This window comes from Carcharodon carcharias, chromosome 9 (genome assembly GCF_017639515.1).
Source record: "Carcharodon carcharias isolate sCarCar2 chromosome 9, sCarCar2.pri, whole genome shotgun sequence".
NCBI lineage: Eukaryota > Metazoa > Chordata > Chondrichthyes > Lamniformes > Lamnidae > Carcharodon > Carcharodon carcharias.
This window is the reverse complement of record NC_054475.1, coordinates 11506398-11530376: the sequence shown is the minus strand read 5'-3', so window position 1 is coordinate 11530376 and position 23979 is coordinate 11506398. Positions and strand designations below refer to the sequence as shown.

The following is a 23979-nucleotide window of genomic DNA, read 5'->3' as shown; positions in this document are numbered from 1 at the left end:
CACCTCTCCTTTCTCTGTAACTTCCTTCAGCCCTACAAGCCTCCCTGATCTTTGTGTCCCTCGAATTCTGGTCTCTTGCACATCCCTAGTTTTAATTTTTCACTATTGGTGGCAGTTACATAAGCTGCCTGAGCCCTAAGCTCTGGAATTCCCTCTCTAAAGACCTTTGCCTCTCTACCTCTCCCTCCTCCCATAGGCACCCCTTAAAACAACCCTCCTTGACCAAGTTTTTGAGAGGGCTTTAAACTAAATGGGGGGAGGGGTCTGGGAAGCGGATACGTAGCCTAACAAAGCAAAAGGACATGGCAGCATTGCAGGGCAGCTATTTAGGTATTGATACCCAGAGTGTGACAGGAAGAGACAGAGTGTACAAACATAAAAAAACAGCAGCAAATAGGGTAAAAGGGGGTAAAAGATGGTAAAAAGGCAAAAATAATGAGCCTTTACTTAAATGCATGCAGTATTCATAACAAAATAAATTAGTTAACAGCACAAATAAAGGTTAATGGGTTTGATCTTATGGTCATTATGGACGTGGTTACAAGGAGATTAAAGCTGGGAACTAAATGTTGAGGGGTATGTGACTTTCCGAAAGGGGCGGCAGGCAGGAAAGGGTGGTGGAGTAGCTTCGTTAGTACAAGATGGAAGTACAATAGCAAGAAATGATCTTGGATCAGAAGATGTAGAATCCATATGGGCGGAGGTAAGAAATGATATGGGGAAGAAGCCACAGGTGGGAGTGGGCTATAGGTCCCCTAACAATAGCTAAACTGTAGGACAGAGAATAAATCAGGAGATAATGAGGGCATGTAAAAAAGGCAGTACATTAATCATGGGTGACTTTAATCTTCATGTAGATTGGGAAAATCAAATTGGCAGAGGTAGACACGAGCAAGAACTCATAGTGTCTTTGGGACAGTTTCTTAGAATAATATGTTGTGAATCCAACCAGGGATCGGGCTATTTTGGATCTGGTAATGTGTAATGAGGCTGGTTTAATAAATGATCTCGGAATAAAAGATCCTCAAGAAAATTGACCATAATATGGTAGAATTTAACATTCAGTTTGAGAGTGAGAAACTTGGGTCGGAAACAACTGTGCTAAACTTAAATAACAGTAATTACAAAGGAATGAGGGCAGAGTTGGCTGGAGTGGACTGGGAAAGCAGTTTAGCAGAAAAAGCAGTTGATGAACAATGGCAGGTGTTTAAGAAAACAGTTCATGGCTCACAACAAAGATATATCCCAGTGAGAGAGAAGGATTCAAGGAAGGGGATAAACCAACCATGGTTAATCAAGGAAGTTAAGGATAGTATCAAATTAAAAGAAAAAACATGCAATGTGGTAAAGATTAGTGGTAAGCCAGAGGATTGGGAAAGTTTTTTAAAAACCAACAAAAGGTGACCAAAAAAATAATAAAGAGGGAGAAAATAAACTTTGAGGGTAAACTCAAGTAATATAAAAATGGACAGTAAGCTTCTGAAAGAGGTAGGCCAAAGTGAACATAGGCCCCTTAGAGAATGAGGCTGGGGAAATAATAATGGGGAACCAGGAAATGGCAGAGGAGTTAAAGAAATACTTTGCATCAGTCTTCACAGTAGAAGACAATAATAGCATTTGAAAAATACTAAATAATCAAAGGACAAAAGTTAGGGGAGGAAATACATACAATAATTATAACTAGAGAAAAAGTACTGGGGAAACTAATGGGGCTAAAGGTTGATAAGTCCCCTGGGCCTGATGGGTTGCATCCTAGGATATTAAAGGAAGTAGCTACAGAGATAGTGGATGCACTGGTAGAAATCTTCCAAAAATCCTTATATTCTAGAAAAGTCCCAGAGGATTGGAGAATGGCCAATTTAACACCCTTACTCAAAAAAGGAGGGAGACAAAATACAGGTAATTGTAGGCCAGTTAGCTTAACATCCGTTATTGTGCCCATGGTTTTGGAGGTAGCGTATTAGCATGGATAGAGGATTGGCTAACTAATAGAAGACAGAGAGTTGGGATAAGGGGGGCATTTTCAGGATGGTAACCTGTAACTAGTGGAGTGCCACAGGGATCAGTACTGGGGCTTCAGTTGTTAACAATATATTTTAATTACTTAGATTAAGGAAGTGAATGTACTATCACCAAGTTTGTGGATGATATAAAAATAGGTTGGAAGGCAAGTGGTAAGGATGACACAAAGTGTCTATGGAAGAATCTAGACAGGTTAAGTGAGCGGGCAAAAATTTGGCAGATGGAATATAATGTGGGAAAATGTGCGGTTATGCACTTTGGCAGGAAGAATAGAGGAGCTGAATATTGTTTAAGTGGAGAAAGACTGCAGAAGGCTGCAGCACAGAGCTTTGAGAGTCCTTGTGCATGAATCCCAAAAAGCTAACATACAAGTTCAAGAGGTAACAGGGAAGGCAAATGAAATGTTGGCCTCTATTTTAAGGGAATGGAGTATAAAAATAGTGAAGTCTTGCTAAAACTATACAAGGCACTAGTTAGACCACATCTAGAATACTGTGAACAAGTTTGGTCCCCTTTTCTATTGAAAGATATACTGGCATTGGAGGCAGTCCAGAGAAGATTCACTAGGTTGATCCTGGGTATGGGGGGATTTTCTTATGAGGAGAGGTTGAGTAGGTTAGGCCTCTACTCATTAGAGTTTAGAATAATGAGAGGCGACCTTATTGAAACATACAAGATTCTTAGGGGGCTTGACAGGGCAGATGCTGAGAGGTTATTTTCCCTTGTAGGAGAGTCGAGGACCAGAGGGCATAATCTCAGAGTAAGGAGTCGCCCATTTAAGAGATGAGGAATTTCTTCTCTGAGGATAGTGAATCTGTGGAATTCTTTACCGCAGAGGGCTGTAGAGGCTGGGTCATTAATTATATTCAAGGCTGAGATAGATTTTTTAATCAGTAAGGGAGCCAAGGCTTATGGGGAAAAGGCAGGAAAGTGGAGTTGAGGATTATCAGATCAGCGATGATCTCATTGAATGGTGGAGCAGAATTGATGGGCCGAATGGCCTAATTCTGCTCCTACGCCTTATGGTCTAAGCTTTTGGTCATCTGTCCTAATATCCCTTTCTGTGGCTTGGTGTCAAATTTTATTTAATAACAATCCTGTGAAGTAGCTTGGGACATTTTATATAAGGGTGCTAAATTATAAGTTGTGTAAATACTGGCAAAGGAGGGAGAGAAGAGAAAAGAAAATATACCATTAGGACTTGTTATACATGCCCACCTGTTAAAGGGTGTTGCTGGTGGTGAGATTTTCATCTGTTAAAAAACTAGCTTGAGATGGAAAGATTATACCATGTGTTAAGGAACTGTCAGCAGTGATAAAATGGAATGTGCTAATGGAACGAGCAGGAGGGAGAGTATGGTATACATTAAGGCACAATAAGAACAGGAAAAATGTAGTGATGTCACTTTTCTTTCTCTGCAAAGGAGCAGAGAAAGAGTTCTTTCTGAAACATGCCACCCTGCATTAATGAGCGGGTCAACCTCCATGTGAGGCTGTGCAGACCACTTTTATGTGCGTTTGAATCCAGGAATATCAATGAGAGAGCAGACAGAATCAGTAACATCAGCTGCTTTATTGAAGCCACCTACCAGTTTCTTTCAGCCTTCATATTTTCATAGACATTCTGGGGGTTTCCAGTGTCTTTATTTTCTATTTTTGGTAAATATCTGGGTTGCAGGGTGTGCACAGAAATCCTGACGCACTCTGGAGGTTTGTACATGGGCTGGAGAAAGGGCTCCCTTTGTAGGCACTCCAATGTGATAATGAATGTCAAACAGAAAAATAAATACAATAGAACTCATTATCCGTACAGCTAAAACAGGACCATAGTCTGTTATTTGAAGTATACGCAACAGAGCTGAACATGTATTGGGTGAGAGAGGGGCTTTTTTATTCTAAATCCATGACCCAAGATATCTCAGAATCGCAGAATTGAAGGAAATTAGTATTACTAAAACAATAGTGCCGGAGAAATTAATGTAACTGGAAGTCAATAAATCCCCAGAGCCCAATAATCTACTTCCCAGGGTACTAAAGGAGGTGGCCATGGAAATAGTGGATACGTTGCTTGTCATCTTCCAAAATTCTGTAGATTCTGGAACAATCCCGGCAGATTGGAGGGTGGCAAATGTAACCCCACTATTTAAAAAAGGAGGGATGGAGAAAACAGTGAATCACAGTCCAGCTAGCCTAACATTAGTAGTAGGGAAAATGTTAAGAGCCTATTATAAAGGATGTGATAACAGGACACTTAGGATTAGACAAAGTCAACATGGATTTATGAAAGTGAAATCATGTTTGATAACCTACTGGAGTTCTTTGAGAATGTAACTAGCAGAAAAGAGAATGGAGAACCAGTGGATGTGTATTTGGATTTTCAGAAAGCTTTTGATAAAGTCCCACATAAGAGGTTAGTGTGCTAAATTAAAGCATATGGGATTTGGGGTAATGTATTGGCATGGATTGGGATTGGTTAACAGACTGGAAACAGAGAGTAGGAATAAAAGGGGTTTGTTTTTTTGGAGTGGTAGGCGGTGACTAGTGGCGTACCTCAGGGATCAGTTCTTGGGCCCCAGCTGTTCACCATATACATCAATGATTTGGATGAGGGAACGAAATGTGGTATTTCCAAGTTTCCTGACAACATGAAACTTGGTATTTGAGCAATGAGGGTGTTAAGAGGATTCAAAGCAATTTAGACAGGTTGAGTGAGTGGGCAAATATATGGCAGATGCAATATAACATGGGTAAGTGTGAAGTTATCCACTTCGGTAGGAAAAACAGAATGACAGAATATTATTTAAATGGTGATAGATTGGGAAATGTTGATGTACAAAGGACCTGGATATCCTTGCACACCAATCACTAAAAGCAAACATGCAGTGTAGCAAGCAGTTAAGAAGGCAAATGGTATGTTGGCCTTCATTGTGAGAGGACTTGAGTACAGGAGCAATGATGTTTTACTTCAGCTCTACAGGGCCTTAGTGAGACCACACCTGGAGTATTGTGTGCAGTTTTGGTCTCCTTACCTAAGAAAGGATATACTTGCCATAGAAGAAGTGCAGTGAAGGTTCACCAGACTGATTCCTGGGATAGCAGGATTATCGTATGAGGAGAGATTGGGCCATCTAAGCCTGTATTCACAAGAGTTTAGAAGAATGAGAGCGGATTTCATTGAAACATATAAAATTCTGACAGGGAATGACAGACTAGATGCAGAGATAATGTCTTCTCTGGTTGAGGGTCTAGAACAAGGGGTCACAGTCCCAGGATATGGGGTAGACCATTTAGAGCTGAGATGAGGAACTTCTTCACTCAGAGGGTGGTGAATCTTTGGAATTCTCTACCACAAAAGGCTGTGGAGGCCAAGTCGTTGAATATATTTAAGAAGGAAATAGGTAGATTTCTAGACCCTAAAGTCATCAAGGGGTATGGGAGAGAGCGAGAGTATGGCATTGAGATAGAGAATCAGCCATGATCATATTGAATGACAGAGCAGGCTTGTGGGGCCTGCTATGTTTCTATGATGCAGAATGAGCCAATCGACCCATCTTGTCAGCACTGCCTCTCTAAATGAGCAATATGCTGAGTACCATTCTTCCTCCTTCTCCCGTAACCCTGCACTTTGTTCCTTTTCTCATAAGTCTAGTTCTCTTTTGAATGCTTCAATTGAAGCCTGCCTCCACCATACTCTCAGGCAGTGCATTCCAGGCCTTAACGTTTCGAGTCCATATGACTCTTCTTCAGAATGCGAGTCATACGTACTCGAAACGTTAACTCTGTTTTTCTCTCCACAGATGCTGTTAGACCTGCTGAGTTTTTCCAGCATTTTCTGTTTTTGTTTCAGATTTCCAGCATCTGCAGTATTTTACTTTTATCACCCCAGGCCTTAACCACTTGCTGCATAAAAAAAGCTGTTTCTCAGATCACTTTTGCTTCATTTCCAAATCACTTTAAATCTGTGCCCTCTTATTCTTGATCCTTTAATGAGTGGGAACAATATCCCTTTATCTTCTCTGTCTAGGCCCCTCATGATTTTAAACACGTCTATCAAATCTCCTCTCGGCCTTTTTTTCTGCAAGGAAAACAGTCCTAACTTCTCCAATTTATCTTCATGCTTGAAGTTCCTCATCCACAGGACCCTTCTTGTGAATCTTTTCTGCACTCTCTCCACTGCCTTCACATAGTCCCCAAAGTGCGGCACCCGGAACTGAACACAAACTCCAGCTGAGGCTGAACCAGTGTCTTATACAAATTCAATATCACCTCCTTGCTCTTGTACTCTATGCACGTATTAATAAAGCCTAGGATACTGTATGCTTTGTTAACTGCTTTCTCAACCTGTCCTGCCACCTTCAGTGATTTATGCACATATACACGCCGGTTCCTCTGCTCCTGCACTTCCTTTAGAATGGTACCCTTTATTTTATATTGTCTCTCCTATGTTCTTCCTACCAAAATGAATCTCCCCACATTTCTCTGCATTGAACTTCATCTGCCACAGTCTGCCCATTCCACCAACTTGTCCTTTTGGAGTTCTACACTATCCTCTTCGCAATTTACAATGCTTCCAAATTTCATATCACCTGTAAATTTTAAAATTATGCCCTGTGGACCAAGATCTAGGTCATACTAATGTTGGGACATTTACCTTTCCTTTTTTTTATATGTATATATATATATATATATATATATATATATATATATATAAAAGAAAGGTGAATGTCCCAACACTGACCCTCAGGGAACTCCACCACAAACCTTCCTCCCTGCACTCAGCCAATTTCATATACATTTTCTTTTCCTTTAATTCCATGAGCTATAACTTTGCTCACAAATCTGTTGTAAGGCACTGTTATCAAATGCCTTTTGGAAGTTACAAAATAAACTAAAGTCTATCTCTGTAGTGTAGCAAAGTGATTAAGGGCTGGTATGTTGGCCATAGATGATGGTTCTGCTCCCCAAATAAGAACCTCCTCTTTAAAGACGTTTGCACCTGGGGTGGAAAAACCGGAGTGGGAGGAGACATTCCCCAACCAGGTGAGCATAAAAGGGTTGGTTAAGGGAAGTAAGGATGGAGGTAAGCTGAGCTGAAGATGTAACAAAGACTTTTGTGTTATTTTGCTTTGTGTTGTGCATGTTAGAAGGTATTTGGAAACACAGGCCAGTTAGCTTAACATCTGTCATAAACCAATTAGATTATTATTAGAGACATTATTTGGGAAAATTAAAGGTAATCATGCAGAGTCTACATGGTTTTGTGCAAGGGAAATTGTGTTTAACCAATTTATTGAAGTACTTCTAAGAAACGTGCTATAGATGAAGGGGAACTGATAGACGTACTGGACTTAGATTTACAGAAGGCACTTGATAAGGTGCAACATCAAAGCCTATTGTGAAAAATGAAAGCTCATGGTGTAGGGGAAAATATATTGGCATGGATAGAAGATTGGCTAGCTAACAGGAAACAGGATAGGCATAAAAGGGTCGTTTTCTGATTGGCAAGATGTAACGTGTGGTGTGCCACAGGGATCAGTGCTGGGGCCCCAACTTCTTGCAATTTATATAAATGACTTGGATAAAGGGACCAAAAGTATGGTTGCTAAATTTGCTGATGACGCAAACGTAGGTAAGAAAGTAAAATGTAAGGAGGCTACAAAGGGATATAGATAGGTTAAGTGAGTGGGCAAAGATCTGGCAACTGGAGTACAATGTGGGCAAATGTGAAATTTCCCCATTTTGGCAGGATTTTTTTTTAAAGCATATTACCTAAAAGGTGAGAGATTGCAGAGCTCTGAGATGCAGAGGGATCTGGGTGTCCTAGTACATGAATTGCAAAAGGTCAGTATGCAGGTACAGCAAGTAATCAGGAAAGCTAATAGAATGCTATTGCTTATTGTGAGAGGAATTGAATACAACAGCGGGGAGGTTATGCTTCACTTATTTGGGCATTGGCATTGTTGCTTATTTAAGGAAGGATGTAAATGCATTGGAAGCATTTCAGGGAAGGTTTACTAGACTAATACCTGGAATGGGTGGATTGTCTTATGAGGAAAGGTTGGACAGACTAGGCTTGTATCCGCTGGAATTTAGAAGACTAAGAGTCGACTTCATTGAAACCTTTAAGATCCTGAGGGGTCTTGACAGGGTGGATGTGGGAGAATCTCCTCTTGTGGGAGAATCTAGAACTAGGGGTCATAGTTTAAAAATAAAGCATTCCCCTTTTAAGACAGAAATGAGGAGAAGTTTGTTCTCTCGGAGGACCATGAATCTTGGGAGTCTGTTCCTCAAAAGGCAGTGGAAGCAGAGTCTTTGAATATTTTTAAGACGGGTAGATAGATTCTTAATAAGCAAGGGGTGAAAGGTTATCAGGGCTGGAAGGGAATGTGGAGTTGAGGTTGCAATTAGATCAGCCATGATCCTTTTAAATGGCAGGCTCGAGGGGCCGAGTGGCCTACTCCTACTTCTAATTCATATGTTCGTATGAATTGATTAATGGTCACTGCCTTCACAATGGTAGAACCCCGTAACAGTAAGTATCCCATCATCAATGCTGATAATATGTGGCATGGAGGGAGCAGGGAAGGGTTAAAATTTCTCAAGTAGTTTAACGGTTTTTGGCACTGGGAATGGACCGGCCAGCTAAAGGTTCCAAATTCATATCCCACTGTGACAGGTTGTGAAACTTCATTTAATAATTTTGGTAATTTGTAGGCTGATATGATATTATTGTTAAAATTCAAACTGCTTCACTGATGGTATTTGGGGAAGGGAAACAGCTGCAGGAACATTTAAGAGTCAATCTGAATGCATTAGCTAAGATGGGCTGAATTAAATAACATTATAATAAATGTTGCTTACAGCTTCCTCATTAATGCTTGGAATATACACTATGTTTTGATGCACAGACACTAACGTGTTTATGAAATTAATTCATCCATTATTTAAATGGACTCATTTGAAGTAACAGGTCTGTTAAAATAGGCAAAGCAATAAGGCTTTAAGGGTTTGTACAGGAATAATGAACGTCATCATTTCTGAGCTTATCAAATATGTAAAGTGGTGTAAAGTCTACCTATTTCCACTTGGTTGTTTTTTTAACGTAGCTCCGAGTGTAACTATATTGTCATATTCACACAGTAATATTCCACGTTTTCCTTGAGAAATGGTATTGAATTTCCACCCATTCCCACAGAACAGCATTGACTGAGTTATTAATGGTGTGAGATTATAAGTGAGGATATATTCTTGCCAATAAATATCTCCTGGGACCAAGTTCAAGGGCACTGATTTGTTATGCTAGACATTCTTTGCAATCCTACTGTGCCTGAAGGCAGACAGATCTTAATTATCCAGTGTCTAGCTTTCCTTTCCTTACCTCAGTTGAAGCCTTTGCTTACACTTGTTATTCATTTTTTAAAAACAAAGTGAATGTCCCTGTGGCTGAGCACCATTAGGTTTGTGACGTCCTGTGTTGTATATGATGTGGACAGTGCATTTTTTTCAATATTATCAGAGTTTATTTCAAGTGGGCAAAAGCAGAAAAGAGACAGTATTGTTATTTCTATCGTGAAAGTAATTGGCCAAGAATTTGCTGGAGCAGAGCATCTCACTGCATGTTTTGTTAGTTAGATTTTTTCTCCCCTTACTCTACAGCTTGACAAAATTTTACGCTGGAGCTTGACAAAATTTTACGCTGGAAATTGCACCAAGTGTGAACTGGTAACAGAGCAGCAAGAGGAACTGGATATCTGGGATCAACAGTGAGAAGAAACAGATAAAGTAGAGAAGGAACTCGGGTGAACTAGAGTCAAAAGGGGCACAGAAAGGGAAATAAAGAAAGGAAAAGAAAGATTGGATTAAAAGAGAGAAAGAAAGAGCCAAAAAGGCAAAATAAGAAAAACAAATTTCAAACCTCTAGAAACAATTTACTACCTGAAGGAAAGAGAATTTTTAATGTTTTCTTTCTGGGTGGCGATGCTGAGTATCATTGCAGGAAAATAAATTTAATTAAAAGGATCCTTATATCATGGCAATATACTGCCTAACCTTTTGTATAGTTCAATTAATTTTAACAATAATTTGTATTTATATATCACACCTTTGAATGCAATAAAACAGCAAAGGCACTTCACAGAGGTATTATAAAGTAAAATAGGACTCTGAGCCACATAAGGGAATATTAGGGCTGATGAACAAAAGCTTGGTCAAAGATGTAGATTTTAAGGATGATCTTAAAGCAGGAAAACGAGGTGGAGAGTTGGCAAGGGAATTCCAGTGCTTAGGTAGCTAATACTCAAGAGGCTAGAATTAGTAAGGTGTAGATATCACAGATTGTTGTAGGGGTGGTGGAGATTCCAGAGATAGGGAGGGACAAGGCCATGGAGAGATTTGAAAACAAGGATGATTTTTTAAAATCAAGGCATTGCTTAATCGGAAGCCAATGTGGGTGAGTGAACACAGGAATAACGGGTGAATGGAATTCGGTGCGAGTTAGGACATGGGCTGCAGAATTTTGGAGTGACCTCAAGTTTATGGACCAGTAGAACAAGGGCTCTCAGCCAGGAGTTGATTAGAATAATAAAGTCTGGAGGTAACAAAGGCACAGATGAGGATTTTGGCAGCAGGAAAGCTGAGGCAAGGTGGAGTTGGGTGATGTTATGGAGGTGGAATGAGGCGGCCAAATTGATACTATGGATATGTGGTTGAACACATAAATGCAACAACTTGACAGTGACAGGGAGACTGAGAGCAAGCTCCCATTTTCCTGAAGTTAATGCTGGAGCAACACAACTTGCTTATTTGCAACTAGCAGTCACCTTCGCCACAAATTTCTGGGTTATTTGCACAGTGATAAAGGGATCAAACTCACCGTTATTTTCTCAGCAAATTCTACATGTTTCTGTTCTTGCAGCAAGTTAATGTGTTCTCTTATTATCATCTTCTTTCCCCGCTCCACTGCATTACGCACTTCCTTCACCATGAATAAAACATACTAAGCTCTCCTCGCTTATGGGGAAGGATTTGGCTTACAGCCAGAGAGAAGCACTGGCTTCATGGTAGATTCAAACTTCTTTAAAAACATTCATTCGTGAGATATGGTGGTGGCTAGTAAGGCCAGCTGTTACTGTCTATCCCGAGTTGCCTTTGAGAAGGTGGTGGTGAGCCGCCTTCTTGAACCACTGCAGTCCATATGGTGAAGGTGCACCCAGTGTTGTTAAGCAGGGTGTTCCTGATCCAGTAACCATGAACGATCCAGTAACCATGAACGAACTGATGACATATTTCCAAGTCAAGGGCGATGTGTGACTTGGAGGACAACTTGGAGTTGATGGTGATGCACCCGCAACCTTTGTCCTTCTAGTTGGTGGGAGGTGCTGTTGAAGTGTACGAACTTGTAGAAGGAATGGTTCGTGTAACTGTGGTGTCGGTGTTCCAGAGCTCTGAGCAGTGCCAATTGAATTGTGCTACATTTATCCCAATGTTAAATGTTGCTTTCTATTCTCAAAATCGTCTCAGCCAGCTGCAGGTGATGTTCTTTAACTAACTACTAGGTTACATTTTAAAATGGCATGGGCTGATGTGTGTACAAACACTTTTTCTTTTGTCTGAGCTTCTTGAGTACTGTATGTACTGCAGAGCATTTGGAGTCCAATCAACTAGCCTATATAACTCAGGTTGCTGTTGGTAGCCAATATGGATGTTCTGATGTAACATTCACCCACTATTAAGGCTAAAGCATTAAAGGTAAACTTCTAAACTTCCAGCTTCATGGAATTTAAACAGGACCAACCAGGAAGGAACAAAATAGAAATGAATTGATTCCACCTTTTATAGTACAGTGCTCATCAGCCACAGTTTGAACACTAGACTTAGCTTCTGCTTTGTGCACCTCCATCAACCCAAGGAAATGTCTGGTGCTTCAGCTTAAATCAGTGACTTCCCCACCCCACAATTAATTTAGCATCATATTAGGAATTCACTGTTGGTATAATAGGAGTTTCAGCAATCCATAGTCTAGTTCCTTGGGCACACTAGACTTCTTAGACTGCCAATCCTACTATATTTCACTAAATTGTCCCAGACCCCACAATTTGCAAATTTTGATCTCGTATTGAACATTTCGATCACTGAATAGGAAGATAAAAATGGCCAATACCTGGTAATTTATGTGACCTCAAATGCATCCCATCGTGTGAGATGCCAGTGCAGATCCATAATCAATATCCATCTTAATAGGGAAAATATGATATCGAAGAAATCCCAGCTCAGCAATGGAACAAAGCTCAATGAAATGGAAACCATTCCATGAATTCAAAGCAGCTGACCCGAAAATAAACACATCAGAGAGGGTCAAATACAGTCAAAAATATCAGAATTGATTTTATATTTATCTTCTGACATTCTCAAAATTGCTGTTCAATTTCATTTTATTTAAAAAATGCAACGGCTAGTTCAAAATTAGGTTGGAGTTTACTGTATGTTGTTATTTATTACCTTAATAAATATTTGTACATTCCCCAGTGGAAACGCTTTAATAAAGTCTGGCTCATATTGTTGATTTTTGAATCTCCTGCCTCTGATAGAAAAATATTTTATCTTTCTGAGTTTCAAAGAGGAGTCATAATGGACTCAAACTTCAGTTTCTATATCTACAGATGCTGCCAGACTTACTGAGTTTTTCCAATATTTTCTGTTTTTATTTTATCATTCTATTGTATAATCCCATTTTAACAGGATTAAAACTCTAGGGAGAAATGAAAGGTAAAACAAGAAACCCCCTCCCCCCACAGGGCCATCTGTCACTTGTTTCGATATTGTGCTTTCACAGAGCACTGAGTCTTGTTCTGCTATTAGCACCTTCTGCAATCTTGCCTTTATGCCACTATCAGCACCTTCACCACTACCATTAACACTCTCTTTGTCTTGTGTCCATGGACATCTTTGTCAATCTCTCCTTAGCTGTCACCTATCCTTGACCTTCTAGCTCGTTCCACTTGCTCCAGCCCCTCTTAAACCGTATAAAATCCATCATATTTCTACTTCTCTTTAGCTCTGAAGAAGAATCATACAGACTGGAAACGTTAACTCTGTTTCTCTCTCCACAGATGCTGCCAGACCTGCTGAGTTTTTTGGGGCATTTTCTGTTTTTATTTTAGGTAAAAGAAGATCTTGTCTTTCTGCAGCATCTTTCACTACCTCAAACCACTTGATAGCCAATGAAGTACTTTTGAAGTGTAGTCACTGTTATAATGTAGGAATGGTGCCATGACAAGGTGCAGGATCATGGGCTATCTTTGAAAAAAAAAGTCTCATTGCCCAAATGGTTATTGGGATAGGAAGATCCTAGGATTGAATCTCAGTCTGTGCTGAGCTGGCAAATCTCAGTTTAGACTGCTGCAATAACCACAGTGTCACTGAGTTCAGGAGGGGAAGAGAAAGATATGGATTCTGCTGTGGTCTCCAACCAATGACTCTTACTGGAAAGCAAGTGTTTGAAATTGAACCATAGCCAAAAAGCAGTCAGTTCTGTAAGATTGCAAAAAGAAAACTGGACATACCAATAAAAGATAAAAATAGGAAGTGCTGGAAAGGCTCAGCAGGTCTGGCAGCATCTGTGGAGAGGGAAACAGAGTTAATGTTTCAAGTCCAATATGACTCTTCTCCAGAACTCATTCCAGTGCTTGGCATATGATAAACCAACAGGTATAAACCAGTGAATGACAGTACTTCAATGGCTATAAAGCATTTTAGGATGCCCTGGTATTGTGAAAGGAACTTTATAACTGTAAATTCTCTTTTTCTATAACTAGAATCTAAAAATTATTTCAAGAAAATTGTTTAAAAAATCATTTTTATGTAATAAAAACTATAGACCTATGGCTGACCTGTAAGCATTTAATGCTGGCTCTGGTTGCAAAAAGCATTCAACTCCCAAAATATTTTTTTTATTCTTTTATGGATGTGGGCATTACTGGTGAGGCCAGCATTTGTTGCCCATGCCTAATTGCCCTTGAACTGAGAGACTTCCTAGGCTTTTAAGAGTCAACCACATTGCTGTGGGTCTGGAGTCTCATGTAGGCCAGACAAGGTAAGGTGGCTGATTTCTTTTCCTAAAGGGGTATTAGTGAACCAGCTCTTAGTGAACAATCAATGATAGTTTCATGGACACCGTCACTGAGTCTGGGTTTTGATTCCAGATTGTATTAGTTGAATTTAAATTCCACCTGCTGCCTTGGTGGGATTTCAGCCCATGTCCCCAAAGCATTAGCCTGGACCTCACACAGTGGGTAGAAAATTCAACACAGATTTTTTCAAAAGCCAACAGCATTTTATTGCACTGTATTTTTCAATTAATCTGACTGTGTGGGCATTGCTTGCAATGTGCAATGATAGACATTTCTGGTAAATTTATTCATTTCTGTTACAGAGATATGACTACATAATCTACAATGATATTTCCAGTGCAGTACTGAGGGAGTACTGCACTGTCAGAGATGTTGTCTTTCAGATAAAATATTAAATCGTAGCCTGGCTTGCTGGATATTTCCAGTGTCTTCTGTTTTAATTTCAGATTTCCAGCATCCACAGCATTTTACTGAGAGTTGTGCTCATCTTTGCACCGTACCTGACATTCTCCATCTCAATTACAGCTCTTAAGGGGATGTCCCTCCTATTGCCAAGATGATGAAAGGGGATCAAATAGATCTATTATAGAGCCATAGAGCTATTACAGCACAGGATAAGGCCATTTGGCCCATTGAATCTGTGCTTGCTCTCTGTGGAGCAATCCACTAGCTAGCAATTCCCTGCTTTATGCCGTAATCATGCAAGTTTATTTTCTTCAAGTGTCCATCCTATTTCCTTTTGAAATATAGGAACATAGGTCTTAAGAGCAGGAGTAGGCCATTCGGCCCTTCAAGCCTGCTCCGCCATTCTGTAAGTTCATGGCTGATCTGGTTGTGCTCTCAGTTCCACTTTCCTGTCTGCCCCCACCCCCCCCCCCCCCCCCACCCCAGCCCATAGCCCTTGACTCCTTCATCTATCAAAAATCTATCTAACTCAACCTTGAACCAATTTAAAGACCCAGCCGCCACTACCTTTTGGGGGAGTTCCACACGCTAATGATCCTCTGAGACAAAAAGTTTCTCCTCTCTGTGTTAAAAGGGAAACCTCTTGCTCTTAAACTATGTCCCTGAATTCTATTTTCCCCATTCAAATCATTGGTTGCTTTGGTTTCTACCAAACTCGTGGGCAGCGAAGTCCAGGTCATTATCACTCGCTGTGTGAAACAGCTCTTCCTCACATCCCTCCAGTATCTCTTGACCAAAACCGTAAATCGGTGTCCCTCTCGGTCCTTGTCCTTTGCCTGCCTTATCTAAACGCATCGTCACCGTGTAGACCTTTATCAAATCCCCCCTCAACCTCCTTCACTCCAAGGAGAACAATCCCAACTTCTCCAACCCAACCTAATCAAGGGCTAAAATTATCCCCCCTCCCCCAGTCCCTGGAATCATGCAGGTAAGTCTCCTCTGCACCCTCTCAAGGAACCTCACATCTTTCCTCCGGTGCATTCGGAAGAGGGTTTTTTTTTGTATAAGAGATGCAATGTTCTGAATCCACATCCTTACCCAAATCTGCACGGGGGTTGGCTCTGAATGATGGGCAGGAGCAAGTCCGTCATCTCCTCCGTGGGGAATCTGAAACATCTTACAGCTCCAGCTGATTAAAGTAGCGTCAACCGTGAGCAGAGTCACGTTTGACAAGACCATCGACAGGTTAAACTCCTCTTACAGCCGGTATACAGACAAACAGCGTGAGGAGCAAAACCCTCAGGTATGGAGATACTTAATAAAAAAAAATATTCCTTCTTTACTTGTTTCACTGAAGGAGAAATCTCCCTCGTGTTCCCTTCTTGAAAGGAACTGGGAGTTGAGGCGAGTGATATCTGTCCCTCCCTTCACTGGTTCATTTCAGTGTGAGAGGCTTGGACGACGGGAGCGTCCTTCTGGATTGTTGGGATGTTTGGTAGAGCAGGAGAGGATGTGCCTGCATCTCCCCCTGCCAACAAGCCCGGTCCGCACCGAGCCAGCAGCTCACCCTCCACCCCCCCACCCCCCCCCCCCCACCCCCCTTGTCTGTAAAGTTCACTGTCGCCGCCGCTTCTACACGGCAGCCGGGGAGAGTTGTGACTGAATGAATGTCCGGGGGAGAGAGGGCGAGTGGGGTCGTTCGCTCCCCCACTGCTCCCCTCCTGCTCGCTCTCCGCATTGTATTCGCCCCCAAAGTGAATCGAGAGGGTTTTACAGCAGAGTCAAGTTTTCTGATTGTGACTAGTCTATTGGGCAGCCGTCTCTCGCGGGAAATTATGAAGAATTAGTTTCGAAAAATAAACAGTATGAATATGATCTCCTGGCTGTTGGGACTATTTGCCCAACTCTCGGCTATTTTAGACGTATGCACAATGGGTTATTGGCTTCCTCGCTGCCCAGAATTGGAATCTCTTTTAAACAGTATGATGCCAATGTTGTCACATTACTGTGTGCCCTGAATGCTGCTCTGGGGCATCAGCTTTGATCTTTGTCCTCAAATGTCTGGAGTGCGACTTGAACCAGTTCAGACAGGAGTGAGTTAACAACCTGGTTTGTCCCTTGATCCTTTGACTCATAGACCAAAACTGGATTTAAGTCGGTTGTGTGCTCTCTCTGCTGGGGCGTTGGGATGGACAAATCTAAATAAGGAACAAAAACAGAAACAGAAATACCTGGAAAAACTATGCAGGTCTGGCAGCATCGGCGGAGGAGAGCACAGTTGACGTTTCGAGTCCTCATAACCCTAGAATAGCTGCAGAGAAATGAGGGACTTCTGTATAAAAGCTTCAGTCCATTGGGGGGGGGGGGGGGGTCTGTTGCATATTTATACTCAATATTAAGATGTTGTCTACAGTATTAAAACTTACCATTGCTAAATGTACCTGAGAACAGTAAGTAACTTGTTCCAGAGACAAACTCGTTTGTACAGAGATGTGTGCCACAATGTATTTGTCAATATTCTCTGCTTTGTTGGTGAAGATGCCAACCTTGGCTGAGACCCTGGTTTATGGGCACCGTTCACTCTTCACGCAAGTGCCCCATGAGCATTTCACCAGGCTATTTGACCACGTAGGGCGTCACACCGGAGACTCATATGAACTCCAAGCATTTGTATTTTCTGGGTGGGGGATAATTATCAGACGTAAGAACTCTGGCTGATTTCCTCCACACCCACCCAGCAAGTGCCAAATCTTATCATGCCTGAACTGTTTCCTCATTTAAAAATCATGCAGCTGGCCACAGACTGTTTTTATACTGTTACACCAAGCAATATTTTTTCATCCTGCTGACCATTGCAGGATTGTACACTAAGAAAATCCCTCCATCATTAACACTGATCTATGCTGATCTCAGAACTCAGCCCCTTCTCCCATGACAGGTCCACCATTCGCCCAGCCTATAGCATGCAGACAGAGAGTGTAAGCAAGAAAAGCTGAACACCTGGAATGAGAGAACTGCAAGCTTTTAATGAGTCACACACTAGCTGAACAGGACAAGTTGTCCCCCTCTGCGAAGTATGACCTGCATCTGTCATCTCACTGGAACTTATTACCCAGGTTTAATTGATCAAAAGGAAGCTGCCTCATTTCCCACCTCCGTAAGCAGAGTAGATCTGACATGTTTCACTGAATTTGTTTCTCCCTCAGCTGGGATCTCGGGACTGAACCAGACCAGAAACATGCGAATCCCAGTATTCCAACCTGAAAGATAGCACACTTTTTTTTATCTAGCTGTTGCAATTTTAGCAAAAAACTTAAAGAGAGACTTAATCTCTCCCTAATATTTTTATATACAGTAATAACCATCCAGGATGTGAACTCCACATTGCGATGGTTTGGTCGACAATGAAAAAGAATTTGGATTTCTGTAATGCCTTTCAAACTATACAATTTTCCAGAGTTCTTTACAGCCAATCAAGTATTTTTGAGGCTTAGTCACTGTTGCAATGGAGGAAACATGGGAGCCAATTTGTGCACAGCAAGCTCCTAAAAACAGCAATGTGATAATGACCAGATAATCTGTAATTGAGGGATGTTGACTGAGGGATCAATATTGTCCAGGACACCAGACAGAGCACCCCTGGTCTCCTTCAACATAGTGTCATTTTACATCCATCTGAGAGAGCAAACAGGCTCCAGGTTTAATGTTTCATTCAAAAGACAGCACCACCAACTATATAGCACTCTTCCAGTACTGCACTGGACTGCCAGCGTGGATTACATGCTCAACTTTCTGATGTGGGATAGACTTACAACCTTTTCACTCAGAGTGGAGAGTGCCACACTGGCATCTGAAGTTAGTAAAGAACCAGTAGGTCAGTCAACCTTCTTCCTAAAGAAAAATAAAGGCTCAGAAATGAAGCTTGAGGGGTTTCCAACAAACCATTTACTGAGGGTTATTATGCCGGTATGTAATTCCATGAGGTGGCCTCATAACACTTGCCAGAAATGTGTTGACATATTAACAACCATGTCCTGGTTATACTTTATTACTACTGTTGATTTGATATTAGTTGACCCGGGACTAAAAAGGTTAATTTACAAGGACATGTTGCATAGACTAGGCTTGTAACCCCTTCAACATTGAAGAATAAGGGGCAATCTAATCAAAATGTTTAAGTTGATTAAAGCACCTTGTGTAGATAGGGAGAAAAACTATTTCCTCTAGTGGGGCAGTCTACAATAAGGGAGCATAGACTTAACAATTAGACCTAGGTCATTCAGGGCTGATGTCAGGAAGCACTTTTTCAGTCAAATGATAGTGGAAATCTAGAACTCAGACCCCCAAAAAGCAGACGAGGCTGAGGGTTAATTGAAAATTTCAAAACTGAGATTGATAGATTTTTGTTGGGCAAGGCTATTAAGATTTTTGGGGGCAAGGAGGGTAGATGGACAGATGAACAGACTCGAGGGGCTGATTGGTCTACTCCTGTTCATGTTCCATCAATGCAATCAACTGCATTTGAGTCAACATGTTTAAAAGCCTCATCAAAAAAAAAAAGCCTCTGATGATTTCCTGAAATCTACACATTTATTAATTAGGATGTATAGTGTTTATGGAAAAAAGGCCCACTGAAATGAGTAAGGCCACTACCGAGTTAAATCTATGTTCACTGGTCAAACACTCTCAACGTAGCTTGGATTCAAGGTCTAGGCCCCTGACAATGTCACTGAAATATCCAACCTTTGTGTTCTTAAAAGAGCTTCTCATACTGTGACAATATCAACAACAACTGCATTTATGTAGCACCCTTGACATAGTACAAACATCCCAAAGTGCTTCACAGGAGCATTAGCAATCAATATTTGACAAGAGGAGATGTTAGGATAGGACAAAAAAAGGTCAAAGAGGTAGGTTTTAATGAGTGCTTTAAAAGAGGGAGAGGTAGAGAGGGATTTATTCATTCACAGGTTATATTTACCTGATAAAATTTGACCTATTCCATTGGAAATGCTTTTGTTGCAAGCTCGGAGACTGTGAAGCCTGTTAAAACCAAACAGGGAAGAAATCCTCAATCATTTTGTTGCCAGTTACAGCGAGCACGAAGTTACATTAAGAATCATGCACGACACAGCAATAGTTCAAACACATTGAATACTTCAGGGTAAATATTCTCTCAATGGTTTAAGATGAACTTGGTCAGCTTCCTAAATGGCTCAGTGAATTTATCCGGTAAGCAACAGAACCCTGAAGACGAGGAAGTGACAGGTTTAATTAACACTGCACTGAAATCAGTGAGGGCTTTTACCAAAATTGGCCTCAGTACCCTTGAGCTGGCAATGGAATCATGGCCATGGTTCAATGAATGGCACTCTCAGTCAAGAGGATGTAGTTGGTTTCATATAACAATCAGACAGCTTCTTGGCCACTTTTGCTGATACCAGCTTTAACTGTGCTGGTTTTTGAAAACTGAATTCAAGTTGTGGTGAGGTTTGAATTCATTTTTTTGTGGAATACTAGCTAGTGACATAATAAGTACACTGATGTACCTATTAGTACCAGCCAGCCCCCGTCACTAGTCCTGGGCTGTGAGCATTGGAGCAATGCCAGCTTTTATGGTCTATTCCTAATTGCTCTTGAGAAGGTGGTGATCAGCCACCTTCTTGAATATAACTGACATTTTTTATATTTGCTCATGGGATGTTGGCGTCACTGGCTAGGCCAGCATTTATTGCCCATCCCCAATTGCCCTTGAGAAGGTAGTAGTGAGCCGCCTTCTTGAACTGCTGCAGTCCCTGTGTTGTAGGAACACCCACTGTGCTTTTAGGAAGAGAGATCCAGGATTTTAGCCTAGTGACAGTGAAGGAACAGCGATTCTACTGCACCATTCTACTGTTCCGATTAGAATTTAGTGACATCGTTGCTGTCTGGACTGCTAATTAGTGTCTAATTATAGGTGATTTGCCAAAAAAAGTTAACACTCTTTACAAAATCTATTTTAAAATTTAAACAAAAGATGCTGGAAATACTCAGTAGGTTTGGCAGTATCTGTGGAGAAAAAGCAAGAGCTAAAGTGAATTCTGATGAAAGGTCATTGAGCTGAAACATTAACTTTTTTTGTGGTATCTCCAGCATTTTCTGTTTTTGTTTTAGATTTCCAGTAGAATCTGCAGTATTTTGCTTTCTTATTTTCAAACTACCTGTGCTTTACTTTTCAATTGCTATTTTTCCTACTGAGGTATCATGATTCCGGAATACAGTTTGACCTTGAGCTGGACTCCACGGTGAGTAAGGTTTTCAGTCATAAAAGAAAACCAATCACTATCAATAGTGAGGCTGAAGGGGAAGTTTAACACAGCTTTTGTATTGCATGAGTAAGTGGTGTCAGGGAATGAGAAAACAAACTGATCTTTAAACGGCATTAATCTGCAATGATTTATAGCAGTGAAATTATTTAAATGATCCTACATTGTTTCCTTTCATCACAGTTTCCAAAGCTGCATCATCCCTCTGCAAGCCAGCTGCCTTCGCACTCCTTTATTGTTGGCCAAGGCATTTATTTCCATTACGTACCTGAATGTATAAACTTTTGGTTCTGTCTTCCTGTAAGTCAGTAGCTAATGTTCCACCCAGTGTAGAGCTAAGCTATTCAAGGCAGAATGTCAAGGCAGGTAGTACTGGTGCTACAAGTGAACACTGTGCCCCTTGACCATTGTTTCCCTCTTCAGCACTGTGCAGTGAGAGCTAACTACCAGAAAGGATGAGATGCCAACCGCACCCCCGTCCCTTGTCCAGAAGCCAATCTTCATGGATAGGTGTTAGTAAGGAATATCACAGTTAATCCTGATCTGACATCCAGCCCTACCCATGTGTTCCATAAGGAGGCGCAGGACAGAAAACCATGGCAGGAAATATGACAAAAAAAAAGAATTTGCATGTATATAAGGGGGAGGCAGTGGCAGTGAATTTGAATTCAATAAAAAATCTGGAATTGAAAAACACCAAAGACACCAAAAAAGGAATGAAAGCAGATGGACCACTCAGCATCGACCTAGGCACTGGAAACAACAACAGCAACTGCAATTGCAGCCCTGTTGACCCTGCAAAGTCCCCCCTTGCTAACATGGGATGGGGAGAGCTAGTGCCAAAATTGAGACAGCTGTCTCACAGACTAGTTAAGCAACAGCCTGACATAGTCATCCTCATGGGATAATATCTTACAGAAAATGTCCCAGACTGCACCATCCCTGTGTATGTCTTGTCCCACAGCACAGTCATTGTGGAGATGAAGTCCTGCCCTCACATTGAGGATACCCTCCATTGCACTACAACTGTGCTAAATGGAATAGATTTTTGAACAGATCTAGCAACTCAAGACTGGGCCTCTATGAGGTGCTGTGGGCCATCAGCAGCTGCAGGTTTGTACTTGAACACAACCTGTAAGCTCATGGCCTGGCATATCCCCCACTCTATCATTACCATCGAGCCAGGGGATGAACCCTGGTTCAAAGAAGAGTGCAGGAGGGCATGCCAGGAGCAGCATCATGCATACCTAAAAATGAGGTGTCAACCAGGTGAAGCCATAAAACAGGACTTACTTGCATGCCAAACAGCATAAGCAGCAAGTGATAGATAGAGTTAAGCGATTCCACAACCAACGGATCAGATCTGCAGTCCTGCCACATCCAGTCGTGAATGGTGGTGGACAATTAATCAACTCACTGGAGCAGGAGGCTCCACAAATATCCCCATCCTCAATGATGGAGGAGCCCAGCGCATCAGTGCAAAAGATAAGACATTTGCAACAATCTTCAGCCAGAAGTGCCGAGTGGATGATCTATCTCGGCCTCCTGCGAAGGTCCCCAGCATCACAGATGCCAGTCTTCAGCCAGTTCGATTCACTCCACGTGATATCAAGAAACGGCTGAAGGCACTGAATATTGCAAAGGTTAGGGGACCTGACAACATTCCGGCGATAGTACTGAAGACTTGTACTCCATAACTTTCCCCACCCCTAGCCAAGCTGTTCCAGTACAGCTACAACACTGGCATCTACCCAGCTATGTGGAAAATTGCCTAGGTATGTCCTGTACACAAAAAGAAGAACAAATCCAACCCGACTAATAACTGCGCCATCAGTCTACTCTCCATCAACAATAAAGAAATGGAAGGGGTCATCAACGTGCTATTAAGCAGCAATTGCTCAGCAATAACCTGCTCACTGATGCCCAGCTTCGCTTCCGCCAGAGCCACACAGCTCCTAATCTCATTACAGCCTTGGTTCAAACCTGAACTAAAGAGCTGAACTCCCGAGGTGAGATGGGAGTGACTGCCCTTGACATCAAGGCAGCATTTGACCGAGTGCGGCATCAAGGAGCCCTAGCAAAACTGGAGTCAATGGGAATCAGGGGCAAAACTCTCCTCTGGTTGGAGTCATACCTAGCACAAAGGAAGATGGTTGGAGGTCAGGCATCTCAGCTCCAGGACATCACTGCAGGAGTTCCTCAGGGTAGTGTCCTTGGCCCAACCATCTTCAGCTGCTTCATCAATGACTTCCCTTCCATCATAAAGTCAGGAGTGGGTTGATTGCACAATGTTCAGCACCATTCATGACTCCTTAGATGCTGCAGCAGTCCATGTCCAAATGCAGCAAGACCTGTTCTTGGGCTGACAAGCAGCAAGTAACATTCGCACCACACAAGTGTCAGGCAATGACCATGTCCAATAAGAGAGAATCCAACCATTGCCCCTTGATGTTCAATGGCATTACCATCACTGAAACCCCTACTATTAACATCCTGGAGGTCACCATTGACCAAAAACTGAACTGGACTAGCCACATAAATACTGTGGCAACAAGAGAAGGTCAGAGGCTAGGAATCGTGCGATGAGTAACTCACCTCCTGACTCCCCAAAGCCTGTCCACCATCTACAAGGCACAAGTCAGGAATGTGATGGAATACTCCCCACTTGCCTGGATGAGTGCAGCTCCCACAACACTCAAGAAGCTGGACACCATCCTGGACAAAGTAGTCCACTTGATTGGCACCACATCCACAAACATTCACTCCCTCCACCACCAACGCACAGTAGCAGCAGTGTGTACCATCCACAAGATGCACTGCAGGAATTCACCAATGCTTCTTCGACAGCACCTTCCAAACCCATGACCACTACCACCTAGAAGGACAAGGGCAACAGATAGATGGGAACACCACCACCTGCAAGTTCCCCTCCAAGTCACTCACCATCCTGACTTGGAAATATATCGGCTGTTCCTTCACTGTCACTGGGTCAACATCCTGGAACTCCCTCCCTAACAGCACGGTGGGTGTACCTGCAACACATGGACTGCAGCAGTTCAAGAAGGCAGCTCACCACCACCTTCTCAAGGGCAACTAGCGATGGGCAATAAATGCTGGCC

The 23979-nt window shown here is 41.9% G+C and overlaps 1 protein-coding gene across 2 annotated transcripts in view; it reads left to right on the top strand.

Moving 5' to 3' along the window:
- Nucleotides 1-15752: 15752 nt before the first annotated feature.
- Nucleotides 15753-23979, top strand: part of LOC121282232 (kelch domain-containing protein 8A-like) — a 35812-nt gene continuing 27585 nt past the window's right edge. For both annotated transcript variants that reach the window (XM_041195836.1, XM_041195837.1), the window contains exon 1: nt 15753-15858. The gene's annotated coding sequence lies outside the window, so the exon portion shown is untranslated. The remainder of the gene's footprint in view (nt 15859-23979) is intronic.